Source organism: Muntiacus reevesi, chromosome 8, assembly GCF_963930625.1.
Source record: "Muntiacus reevesi chromosome 8, mMunRee1.1, whole genome shotgun sequence".
Taxonomy (NCBI): Eukaryota; Metazoa; Chordata; class Mammalia; order Artiodactyla; family Cervidae; genus Muntiacus; species Muntiacus reevesi.
Window position 1 is genome coordinate 36,507,029 of NC_089256.1, and position 11,825 is coordinate 36,518,853.

Below are 11,825 nucleotides of genomic sequence, written 5' to 3' on the forward strand. Positions count from 1 at the left end.
TAAGTAGTTCTATGTCAGTTAGTAAATTAAGTTTTGCATTGCTAATTACCTAAATATGTGTCTGTTCTTCAGAGCTTCCTTTGAATCAGTTTTAACATCTTGCTGATTTCTTATTATATTAAATCTTTGGCAGGTGTTCATTTTTAAAATCTGTATAAGAGTGATGATTTTATCTTTTAAAAATTAAAGTTTAACATCCTTGAAATCACCCAATAGCTGAAAACTATCTATCCAGAAAATACACCAAAAGCTGACATTCTTTAGAATAATATTTTCCAATGTGTGCTCATTCTAACACTAATTCTGCAAACATTAATAAATGTTCTGTGAAAAAATGGTTTAATTAAAATAATTTGCCTGAAGTCTTTTATTCACAGAAATTCTCACAGGGCTAGTATTCAGTGAAACATTTTAGATAGTTCTATTTCAGATTACTGGATTTTGTCACATTGTAAACTAAAACCAGTCAATTTCAAGGGAAATCAACGCTGAACACCCACTGAAAGGATTGATGCTGAAGCTGAAGCTCTAGTGTTTTGGTCACCTGATGTGAACATTTTCACGGTGATGTGATGTGAACTTTTCATTGGGAAAGTGCCTGATGCTGGGAAAAATTGAGGGCAGGAAAAGAGGGTGTCAGAGGATGAGATGACTGGACAGCATCACTGATAGAATGAACATGAAATTGGGCAAACTTCAGGAGCTGGTGAGGGACAGGGGAGCCTGGTGTCTTGCAGTCCATGGGGTTGCAAAGAGTCAGACACGACTGGGCTACTGAACAATACAAACTAAAACCAGTAGCCAAGCCTCTCATGCAATTATAATGTTCACATCAAAACAAAAATTTATTTTCTCAGTTTCTTGGCCTCAATTTAACCAGCTTCAAAGTACTCTTGTGTGTACTGCTCCAAATCAAGAGGATTAAAAAGTGTATCTCAGAAGTGAGTCTATCTCTGATTTTCAGTTAATCTGATTTTTTTAAGATATTCAAGAGATTGAGATTGGAATTAGAGAGCCAAATTATTGATTTATAATACATCATCAGTGACTCAAACGTTGTTGCTCTTTAACCGGGCTTCCACCTTTCTGCTAACAGAGGGCCTGCCTGGTAGCTGATAGGCAGGTAGCTTCTTGGTGACCATGAGGGGAGATACATAGTCTTTCAGATCAATAAACACCACCATTATTAAATGTTTACCATTTGCCAGGCTTTGTGCTTAACACTGTTCATAACTTCATTTAATATCTGAGCTTGCAATATCATTATCTTATCAAGGAAGAAACCAAAGTATGGAGTCAGTGATTTATTTGTTCAAAGTCACATGACACATGAGTGGTTGAGCTGGGATTGAAGCCCACACGTATCAAGCATCACAACACTTAATCCTTTAGCTGATTGCTGCCAGATGTATTTCAGATTTCACAATTTTTAAGATTTTGGAGAAGTAAACAGTTCATTTACTGTCTGTAAAAACACCCCTAGCTAGGGGTTGGGAAGCAACTTGTGATCAAACATATGAATATATCTATAACACAAAATATTCACATTGGGATAAATGGAGGTTATAAATTGCCTTATATCAATTCATGTCACCTTTTGTCACTAAAAGAATTGTAAAACAGCTTCCATTTTTAGAGATTTCTTAAATTTTGGAATTGTTCATAAAGGATTCTGGACCTAACTTCTTTTCAAGTGCCCAGCTCTATTCACTAAAGTTAGTATCCCTCTCTTTCCTCAATAGACAGAATACTGGTGATCCTTACTCTTTTATTTTTGGTTTTGTGAGCCACCAGTTTTATAACACCAGGTTCCTTTTTTGGTCAGGGTTAAAATGCAATTAGCTTGTTAGATAAGCTCCAGGCCTCTGGTTTCTTTCCCCCTTTTCACCACTGCCCCACACTCAGTGTTCAAGCAACTGGACATGTCAAGAAGGACTTTAATTGAGCCACTGTATTAAGGCTGTTGCCTCTTTTGCCCAGTATCTTCTTTCTTGGGAGTCTGCTTGCCTCTGCATACCTGGTACAGTGGATGACCAGGAGCAGTTCCTTTCTGAGGTCCACCCTGCCCTGAGAGGGTGTCTGGTGGGGAGTTTAAACAGATCAGTCTCCCACAGCCCTAAGGTGATGCACACCAGCCCTCCCTTTTACTTGACAAGCTCTTGTACTGACTTTCCTTGGCATCAGTGTGGTACACTTGAGAAATCAGAAGCATTAATCTAAGCCCAGAAGAAAATGGACAAAACAGAACTTTAATAAATGTAGCAGACAGAGGCCTCTGCATCCTTGTCCTGAGCCACAGGTCACCCCATTGGAATTTGGGATACATGTTCACAGAAGGAAATGTATGTGTTCTGGTCTTGCACTTGATGTATATTTCTCATACGACCTTCAGAGGAAGATGGCCATAGGCAGACTGTTTAGTTAGGTCCCTGGACAAAAGCTGTTTCATTATCATTGAGACATAATTTATCAGGATAGTTTTCTAGGTGTGGGCTTTCTTAAGTCACATTCCAGACCTGCTCTCTCCTGTTACACCTTGAATTTGAGTGTTTTTATACTTTCTCAGGCCCACATTTATAGGAATGTTTTGGGGTTTATTCTGAAGATAGCTCATTGCATCCATTTATATGTTGTATTTCACTAGCTTAGTTCTCAGGGGGTAACTGTGCACTGGAGTTGGTATTCAAAACCCTGAACAAATGGAATGGCACAGGTACCAGCCAATCAGGACAGACAACAGCTACAAACAACAGAATGGGTGGTGTTATCCATGCTAGTGGAACCTCAGCCCAACTTGTGTGTGTCTGTATAAGAAGCTAGCCTATGATTCTATCCTAGTTTCTACTCCTTATTTGGCCTATTTGTGAACTATGTCTTCAGGTAATATGGAAGAAGGGCAGTCAGAAAATTTCTATGGCAATAAAACCATTCTAATATATGCTGCAGTGGGAAGAAATAAAGAACAAGTCAATGATGGTGCTAATTTTTCTTTCTACCCACTTATGTGTAGTAAGAAAGGAGCTCTTTTCTAGTAGAAGCTGATATGTCTCTCTGAAAGGCAGGATGTGGCCTCTAAGAATTTACATTTACCTCTAAGAGGATGGGTCCTAAGAGACTACATCAAGCCTTCAGCTCACGAAAGAATTGTTTTGACCATTCAGATCATTCAGTCCAGAAAGCTCCAAAAATACATCTCCTAAACCTGCTGACTATAACTGTTACCACCTGAGCTGGTCCCCAACACATGTCTTCCTCCCTAGTGTCACTCATGCCAATAGAATGAGACCAAGTTTGATCCAGAAGCAAAGGAGAGTATCTCTCTTTGATTAGGTAAAATGGTGAGGTGTGAGCCCTCACCCTAGAGCACTTGCTGTTGCCTCTCAAATGCTATGGGTGTGGCTCCTTTATCAGGACACTGGACAGCCTCAGCTGGAAGGTGGCTGAGCTCTCGCAGGGCTGTGCCGTTCATGCTCGATATCTCACGTTGGGGCACAGCATCTCTGCACACCATCACTGCTGCCATCTTGAGTTTCAGTATCAGGCACAGCTGTTTTGTGAGGAACTCTAGCCTGAAGTGTTGGAGGCAAGGCTTCTGCATGTGACACCCTATAGGCAAGTGAAACTAGAGGAAGCACTGAGTAAAGAAAAAAGGTTATAACTTATTTTATTATCTATTTTTATTCCCGAGGACTGTTAAGGGGCTTTATTATACAAATCTCTGTCTTTTGTCCTGCTCCTTGTTCTTGAGGGGTACTGAGGGGCAAAGGTCCATATCCCAAAACTAGTTCCTGCTGATTTGGCGTTACTGTTGTCGTAACTGTGGGGAGAGGAGCAGAACTTCTCCCAGCCTTTAGATAAGTTTGATCATCACCAGGCCAGAGCTCAACAGTTCATGTTCCTGAGCACCACCATTTGGAGTTTCATAGTTATTAGCAGGGAAAATACTGGTCATTAAGGGTCCAGGAAAGACAAAAAACCAAGTGATGCTATGGAGGGTTTGTTTTTCCCTACTCCAAATTTGTTCAGTCAAATTAGGCTGAAGAGTTTAACGTGGAGCCCCACAGTTCCTGTTACCTTTTTTATGGTGACAGCGCGATATATGCTTCCTATAGCCAAGGTCACTAGCACCCTTAGGAGTGCAATGACTGTAATTAGTAGTTTTGGGTTGAGTGTGACAGATCCAACCATCAGTGAAGTTCTATCTGTCCTAAACATCCCTGGTCATACTTTTTTGTTTTTTGAAGCGAAACTTCAAGTCAGAGGGAGGTTCACACAAGTCATTAAAACATTGCCTCAGGTTGTCTCTCTGGAAGTTTGAGTTCAGGGGCCCTCCTTCACTCAAGTATGATGTGCACTCAGAGTGACCCCCTGAAACCTCAAGGCAGAAGGGGTGATTAGGGTCACCAAGTGGTGTCCATTCCACTTGGAAGTAAGCTGATCTTATGGGCTGCATATTTTCCAGGTTTTTAGTTTCATCCAGTCTCCTGGCCAGAAAAGATGGTGGGCCAAGTTAGTGGGTGCAGGCAGCACCTGGTTACCATATTCCATGAGAGTCTCATGTTTTCCTCTACCTGGAGGGCATATTGAATTATTCCATTTCAAGAGAGTTAAAGTGTCCTTTCTCTCAGGCTTGGAAAATGAGTCTACCACATAAGTTCAAATACACTTTATTCCTTGGGGATAACCACATATGTAGTAGGGCAATTGAGAGTAACTTACTCTAATTTTCTTGAGTCTCCTGGCATAGTTTGGTTAAGGTTCATTTTAAGGTCTGATTGGATCTCTCTACTTTCCCCAATGATTGAGGTCTCCATGCTGAGTGCAAGGTCCATTTTATGCCCAGGGTACTTGTTATCCCTTTTGTCACTTGAGACATGAATACTGAAGCATTTTCAGTTTGTGGGATCTTGGGAGCCCAGGACCTGCATATTATCTCTTTCAGTAATAATTTAGCCACTTTGGCTGCCATTTCAGTTCTAGTGTGGAACACTTCTACTCACCCTGAAAATATATCCACTAGCACCAGGAGATACCTGAAGTTGCCCAGTCAATCTGCCAGTCTTTCCCCGGATATGTCCCTCTAGTCAGATGGATCTTATGTGGAGGCCTCTGGTGTGTCTAATGTTAGGGCTGTTCATTGTACAGATGGAGCATGTCTCAACTTTCCGATTGATTACACTTTTCATGTCAGGAGTTACCAGGGCCTCAACTGAACAATTATACAGGGGTTCCTTCCTTTAGTGCATTCCTTGATAAACTTCCCTGATGGCTTGACAAGCTGCAATTTGGGGAAACAAATATTGCTCACATTCATTAACTAGCCATTCAGGGTCTCCTAGATCTCTTTCGAAGCCCTATTTCTGGGCTTTGTCTAGTCATTCCTTTATGCAGACTGGGAAGTAATTGGTTGGATCTGGCCTCTTAGGTAGGATCTGAGCTCTAAGGTTGAGGTGTGGGCTATCAGCACGGACTTTGTGCAAAAGTCCCTATGAGTTAGGCTTTGTTCCTCTATGACTTGGGTTTGGGAAGTCACTGCATATCCCACTGATCCTTTTCCCTCTTTCATAAAACCGCTCCCATCTGTGAACCATTATGCATCAGTGTTTGGAAAAGTCTCACTTCTCAGGTTGGGGCGACTGGAATAGATCATGCATGTGGTTTCTTTACAGTCATGCTCCATCCAGGACCTCCATTTCTGTGGGTAGCAGGGTGATAGGATCTAACATGTGACAGGTTTTTGTGGTAGTCACTGTGTTGTCTAAAAGCACAAGTTGAACTTCAATTGACCTTCCAGGGGACAGGCATCTGTTCCCTTAAAACTGAACCTTGTATGGAGTCCATATAGTGACTGGCTGACCAGATGTTAAATTTCAGCCTCCTTCAGCAGGGTTGTAATAGCTGTTACTGCCCATAGGCAAGGAGGCCATCCCTTAGCAGTCTGAGCTAATTGTTTAGAGAAATAGGCAACCAGTGCAGTAAGGAGTCCATTGCTGACTTTTTCTTTCAGTTCATGACAAGATTATACAGCAATTGGGAAGAGCATTTAGAAATTTTTTAAGCAATTTGTCACAATAATTTTAATTTTCTTGAAGCTATTCATAAAAAGAGAGGGGTTTATACTTTGAGTATTCATCCATTAGCAGTGAGAATTTTAAAAAACTAATTTTTTTACTTCAGGTAGTTTGAGGAACACTATCCTAACTTGAGGTTTTCCAGTCGCCCAAACAATGCTCTTAATCCATAATTATGTGATGATTAATTCTGACCTTCCAATTAGCAATGCCTAGAGTGCAAAATCAAGTGCAATGCCCAGTAAAAATAATCCATCACTGAATATCAGTATAATTTTTGTTTCTGTTAGCTGTGAAAATTTCTCATTTTAATTTTCATAATCATATAGGATGGGAAAGAAAATATTACCTACATTTTATATGTGATTTTACTGAATTCAGAGATAATGTGCCCTCTCAGTGACGACAAGCTGAAGAAGGCCAGGAGAGGGTAGAAAGATTGCTTACTGAGTTAGTGATGTTGAAGAAATTGCTTAATCTCTCTGAGGTTTACTTTCCTTATCTGAAGCAAACAGATAGTAATACTTACCTTGCAAGTTGAAGTCTCCATGAAAAAAAAAGAGAGAAAAAGTGGTAGTCACTTTAAAAATTGTGTTATTTGTTCTTGTCAAAGATCTCTTCATTAGAACTACAGGTAAAATAATGGTATCTCACAAAAGTAGGATAGTTTTTCCAGGGCCTGGCACTAATCAAATTTTCAGTAAATATTAGTGGGATGAATGACTAAATGAACAAACACAAAGTTTTTCTTCTGTAAGATGAAAAAGATGAAAAGGAAATTTCATCTTCCTTTTTGATGCTCATAGAACATAACCAAGAGGAACATAATCCCACCAACTCTGTTTCCTATTACTATGTCACTTACTATTTCTGGGACTGTGTCCAAATATACCCAGATTTTGGATACTCAGCTTTGCAATCTTCAAACTCGTTTTAATTAAAGAACTCATTTTTCCAAACTAAGTTTTACCGAGAGCTCCATTTTTAAAGCAAACAATAAATATCCTGGTGACAATGTGGTTTGGTTCCTGACTTACTTAGCCTCCCTTGGGCCTCATGATAGCCTCTGAGACACCTTCTTAGACCCCTAGGGCACAGGCTGAAAACTACTGTCTTTCTAATAGTGGGCGGTATGAACACTTGGCAGTAGAAGCAGGCTTAACGAAAGTTACCAGACTGGCAAGAATTTTGTAAGTTAGAAAAAAATAAAAGGCAAATTTATAGACATTTAGGAGCATAATTATCTCTCCTGAAAATCTCTAAAAAGTGATGGCCAAAAATCAATTATTACATCTACCTTTGAAAGTCCAACCTATAGTGAGTCACCCATAACCTTCCTTTGTTCCACCCAATTATGCTTGCTATTTGCTTTAAGAGAAGTGCAAAATTTCCTGTTGAGTACTGTGGTTTTAGTTGTTTGGTTGATTTCGTGATCATCCAGGGGTCAGCTTTACTGGAATTCAAAAACAGGAAAACACAAGAAACCAATGAAGCAGTTACAAAGTTCTTGATAATCTTTGGAACTTACAAGGGTCAGGTAGTTGGAAATACTGATCTGATGAATCAGAAGAAGTTCTCTTTTGGGGAAGTAAAATGAGATCTCTTCAGCAAAAAATATTTGAAAGAACATGTTGTAACCTCAGGTTAGGTTCCGGGCACGACATCAAAGGCCCCAGGAAATTTGCCTTGGCTACAGTGGTTGGTACTGCATGGGGAGGTTGGGCAAATGAAGACTCTGAAAAGGCAGAGTCCCAAGGGCTCATCCACAATTCAGAGTGGGTTCATATTCCTCTTAGGTCAGCTGTCAAGATGAGGAGTTTAGTTTTAGCCGTGTTGAATTCATACAGAAGGTGGGGGTATGTAATTCATTCAAGAAAGTGCCAAAAGGTTGAAAGAATCTTTTCACAGCCATTTGTTCTAAGCTTCCTATCCAAATTCTCTTGTCTGCATGGTAAGAGATGCCTCCTATGTGCTGCCAGTTAGTAGCATTTGAACTAGCAACTACTGCACCATGGTACTGTCATTCCATTTGTCCTCCACCATACATTTCTCTCTCTCTCTTTAATCGAAGAAACTTTAATATACACATTGGAAGGTTTTAATCTCTCTGTAGACATATTTTGGGTCCTGGAGAGAATGGAGCAGGTGGGTAGGAAGACATAAAATATTCTAAGAAACCTAGGGGAACATCTTTTTAATGTCTGAGATGATAGTTACATTTGATTTCATTTTTCCTCTGCTCCAAATGATCTTTTTTTCTTCAAATCATGTGGATTTGTACATCTTAGAGCAAAGCTGTACAAAATGACTTGTGACAGAGACAGATAATACAGGAGTTCATGATTGCCACATGACTCATCTAGAATAATCTCAGTGCAATTTGCAAGATCGGCATCACCTTCTAGCCATGTGTTATAAGTTAAATAATAACACTTTTGCAGTAGCCATTTAGAGAGAGATAACTTCAACATTTCAGATACAGACTCTAAAACCATATGTCTGAACATCAACTCTGATGTTAGTAATTTGACAAATATATCCTTGATTTGAAGCCATAGGATATTTCATTAAGACTCTGAGGGGCTGGGGACTATTTTTTTTTCCATCTCATATGTAAGCAAAATTTAGTCCCAGAAATGTTAATGGCTGTTGTAACTTCTGTTACTAGATCCCAAAGTTCCATATTACTGACTCTTGAACTAGCCATTAAGTCAAGCCTTTATTCTAGTGGGATCCTTTGCAGAGATTAAGACTTTCCACAGTCTTTCATAGCACTCAATTTTCTATGCCCACATACAGAATCAAAAAGCAGGTAAAATTAGACATATTCTAGGTCTAAGAAAATTGAGCCTGTTTTTAATATGTGGGAATTTCCAAACCAAGTCTGTACTGTTCACGCATTTTCTGCTACCCTTAATTAATATTAAGTTTTGAGGGGAAGATATTTTTAATTATAATATTAGTTGTCTTTTTGGATTATTCTTATTTCAACTAGAAAACCTTTAAACTTCACGTGGACTCAATAAAAACTCCAGATGTTGCTAGCTCTGTCTTTGGGAGTGTTACAATTTTTAAATCATTTGCTTTTGATTACCTCCCTAGAAGAGGTAACATGGGGTGAGAGTGGGAGATTTGTGGGTCACAGGATCATGATAAAATATTTGTTTCCATATGGACAGCTAGAAAATGGGCACTGGGAAAAAGTGATAAATTGCTTGATGGAATATCTTTTTTTTTTTTGATGGACTGTCTCTTGTGGAAGCATTGTGTCTGTTGGGCATTTAGTAACATGAGAAGAAGTCCACTCAGGTGGAACAGAGAAGAAATTCTTAAAGATCATGTCAGATTTATTTTCATTCTCTTAGGCCAAGGGACAGAAGCCCAGAAGGGAAGAAGCAAACTGAGGTTTCCTCCACTAGAGTGAAGCAACTCATGTTGCAGATTATGCTACAAATTATTTATTACCATCATGTAAAAAGATTTATGTACTTTTTTTTTAGATGTTTCAAAAATTATTTTTATTGTTACATTTCAAAGAGGACATAGAAGAAGAAAGCCAGTTATCCAATAACTGCTACACCTTTCAGAGGGAGGCAACCAGAACTCCAGTCCCAGTTCAAAGCTGCACACACCAGAACCCAAACAGCTACCTCTCAACCTGACTGGAGGTGCTGACAAACATGTGTGTGTCATCAATCCAGGGAGGCTTGGGTTTAAAAGAAACTTTCTTTATTGCAAGTGTCCAAGTCCTTAGGATTCATCCTTAAAGATACTAGAAGATGAGAAAGACCACACACCAAGACCATGTTTAGTCATTAAACTAGCCAGCAGCCAGTTTGTTCTAGGATGCATTGCATCAGACATTACAGTACCTAAAGAAAATCGGCTTTTTGTGAAGGGCCACCGTGCGTTTTCAGATCTAATTTACCATAAAGTGCAGCCACAGGCCAACCAGATGTCTAGATAATACAGTCAGTGCAAAAACTCAAATAGGTAAGTTGGGGCTTTGATGAGGCTCAGTTCAGTTCAGTTCAGTCACTCCGTCGTGTCCGACTCTTTGCGAGCCCATGGACTGCAGCACACCAGGCCTCCCTGTCCATCACCAACTCCCAGATGAGTCTGGCATACTGCAAAATATAAATGAATCTTGAAAATAAAAGGGAAAGTCTATCTCCAAAAGTTTGTTTAGTAAGGTGACTTGAGAAAAGTTATGTTAAGCACTTCCCACACATCCCTCCCCTCCTCTGCCAAAAACAAAAAATACCACACAAAAACCCTACCTGAAAATTATCTTGAAAACCAAGTCAAAACTGTGTGGTAAAAAAAGAGAGTGCTTTTTCCAGGTAAAGGACTTCAAGATAATTTACAGGCAGACATATGTTTATTATTAGTAAAAGTCACAAATAGGAAAAGATTTATTGACTGACACTGTTTGAGGTGTGTGCTTTTAAAAAAATGCCTTGATTAATACGTTAATGAAAAAACAAAACAACAAGCGTGTTTTTGTTTCCAGTTTTGAATTTTCCAGAAAGAGTTGGCAAAATCAACAGGGCATTAAAACAAAACCCAGGAAAACTCAGTCAATCTTTTTCCCATTGTCTGCCTCATTTCTTTCTAGTCACCGTGAATTCAATTCCCAATTAGCTGAGGACAACATGACGGTCAAAGACAGATTTTCTCTGTTCTTGAACTTGAAGCTTCCAACTGCTGGGCATACCTGACCTTATTCAGCACGTTGGCTCGACTGCGGGAGCAGGCCAGCACATCATGGGCATTTGCAAAAGGCTGGTGATCCCCAAAATCATCATCGCTCTGTATCAACTGTGAGTGTCCAAACAGGCGTCTCTTCAGTATGGGCTCAACCAGAGTAAGATATACCATGTACAGAAGTAGAAGGCCCAAAATGGAGAGATAAATTATAATGGTAACCTTGATCGTAACAGAACTTCTTTCTTCATGCTTGCATTCACAGCGAAGACAGTGTGCTTCTACGTCAGGCCCCCGCACAGGCATGGGATCCACAACATGAAGGCAATCACAGTCTTTTTGGGATATGTTCTTATTATAAATATGCCCAGAATTATCTTTATAGGGAGGACGGATACATTTACATCGGACATCCTCAGAATTCTTGGCGGCGGCTGACAGCTGCACCAGCAGCAGCACCGAGAGCGCCAGGCAGGACAGGCTGAGCATGGAGGCGAGAGGAAGGAGGCCGGCCCACAGGGTCGCCATCGCGGCCAGGCCCAGCAGTCGCCACAGCCGTAGCCCCCGAGACCAGCTCCCGGCCGGGCTCCGGCTCGGGCTCCGATTTATGTACTTTTGATGAAAGACTAGGATGGGCTTGGGATCACAGGGAGGTGAAATCTTTGGGATTCCTATCGACCTTTATGCTCCCCTCCTTTGGATCATAGTCTGTAAACCCAAGAAGATACGTTTTACCAAAGCTGACTCATCTTGAATGATAATGGGTGTGAACCCTCCAAATTATGACTTTCTAATGGCTTTTCACAGCCATTACTAAAAATATGATAATTGTATTATATTTCCAAACTAACCAGGGTTTATACTGTTAGATTTCAGTTTGTAATATGAGCATTATGATCATGAAAGACAATATTCTCCCTATAACTTAACTTCAAAAAGTATTCAGATAACACAGTTGTCTGTGTGTAGTTACTTTAGTGGCTTATGGTCCCAGATTAATTATAGCAAGATCAAAAGTTTGATCTCAGGTCTTTCTCAATTCCATGT

The 11,825-nt window shown here is 40.0% G+C and overlaps 1 pseudogene; it reads right to left on the minus strand.

Annotated features, from left to right (window-relative positions):
• Positions 1 to 10,085: 10,085 nt before the first annotated feature.
• LOC136173354 (transmembrane protein 9B pseudogene) lies at positions 10,086 to 11,373 on the minus strand (annotated as a pseudogene).
• Between the last annotated feature and the right edge of the window lie 452 nt (positions 11,374 to 11,825).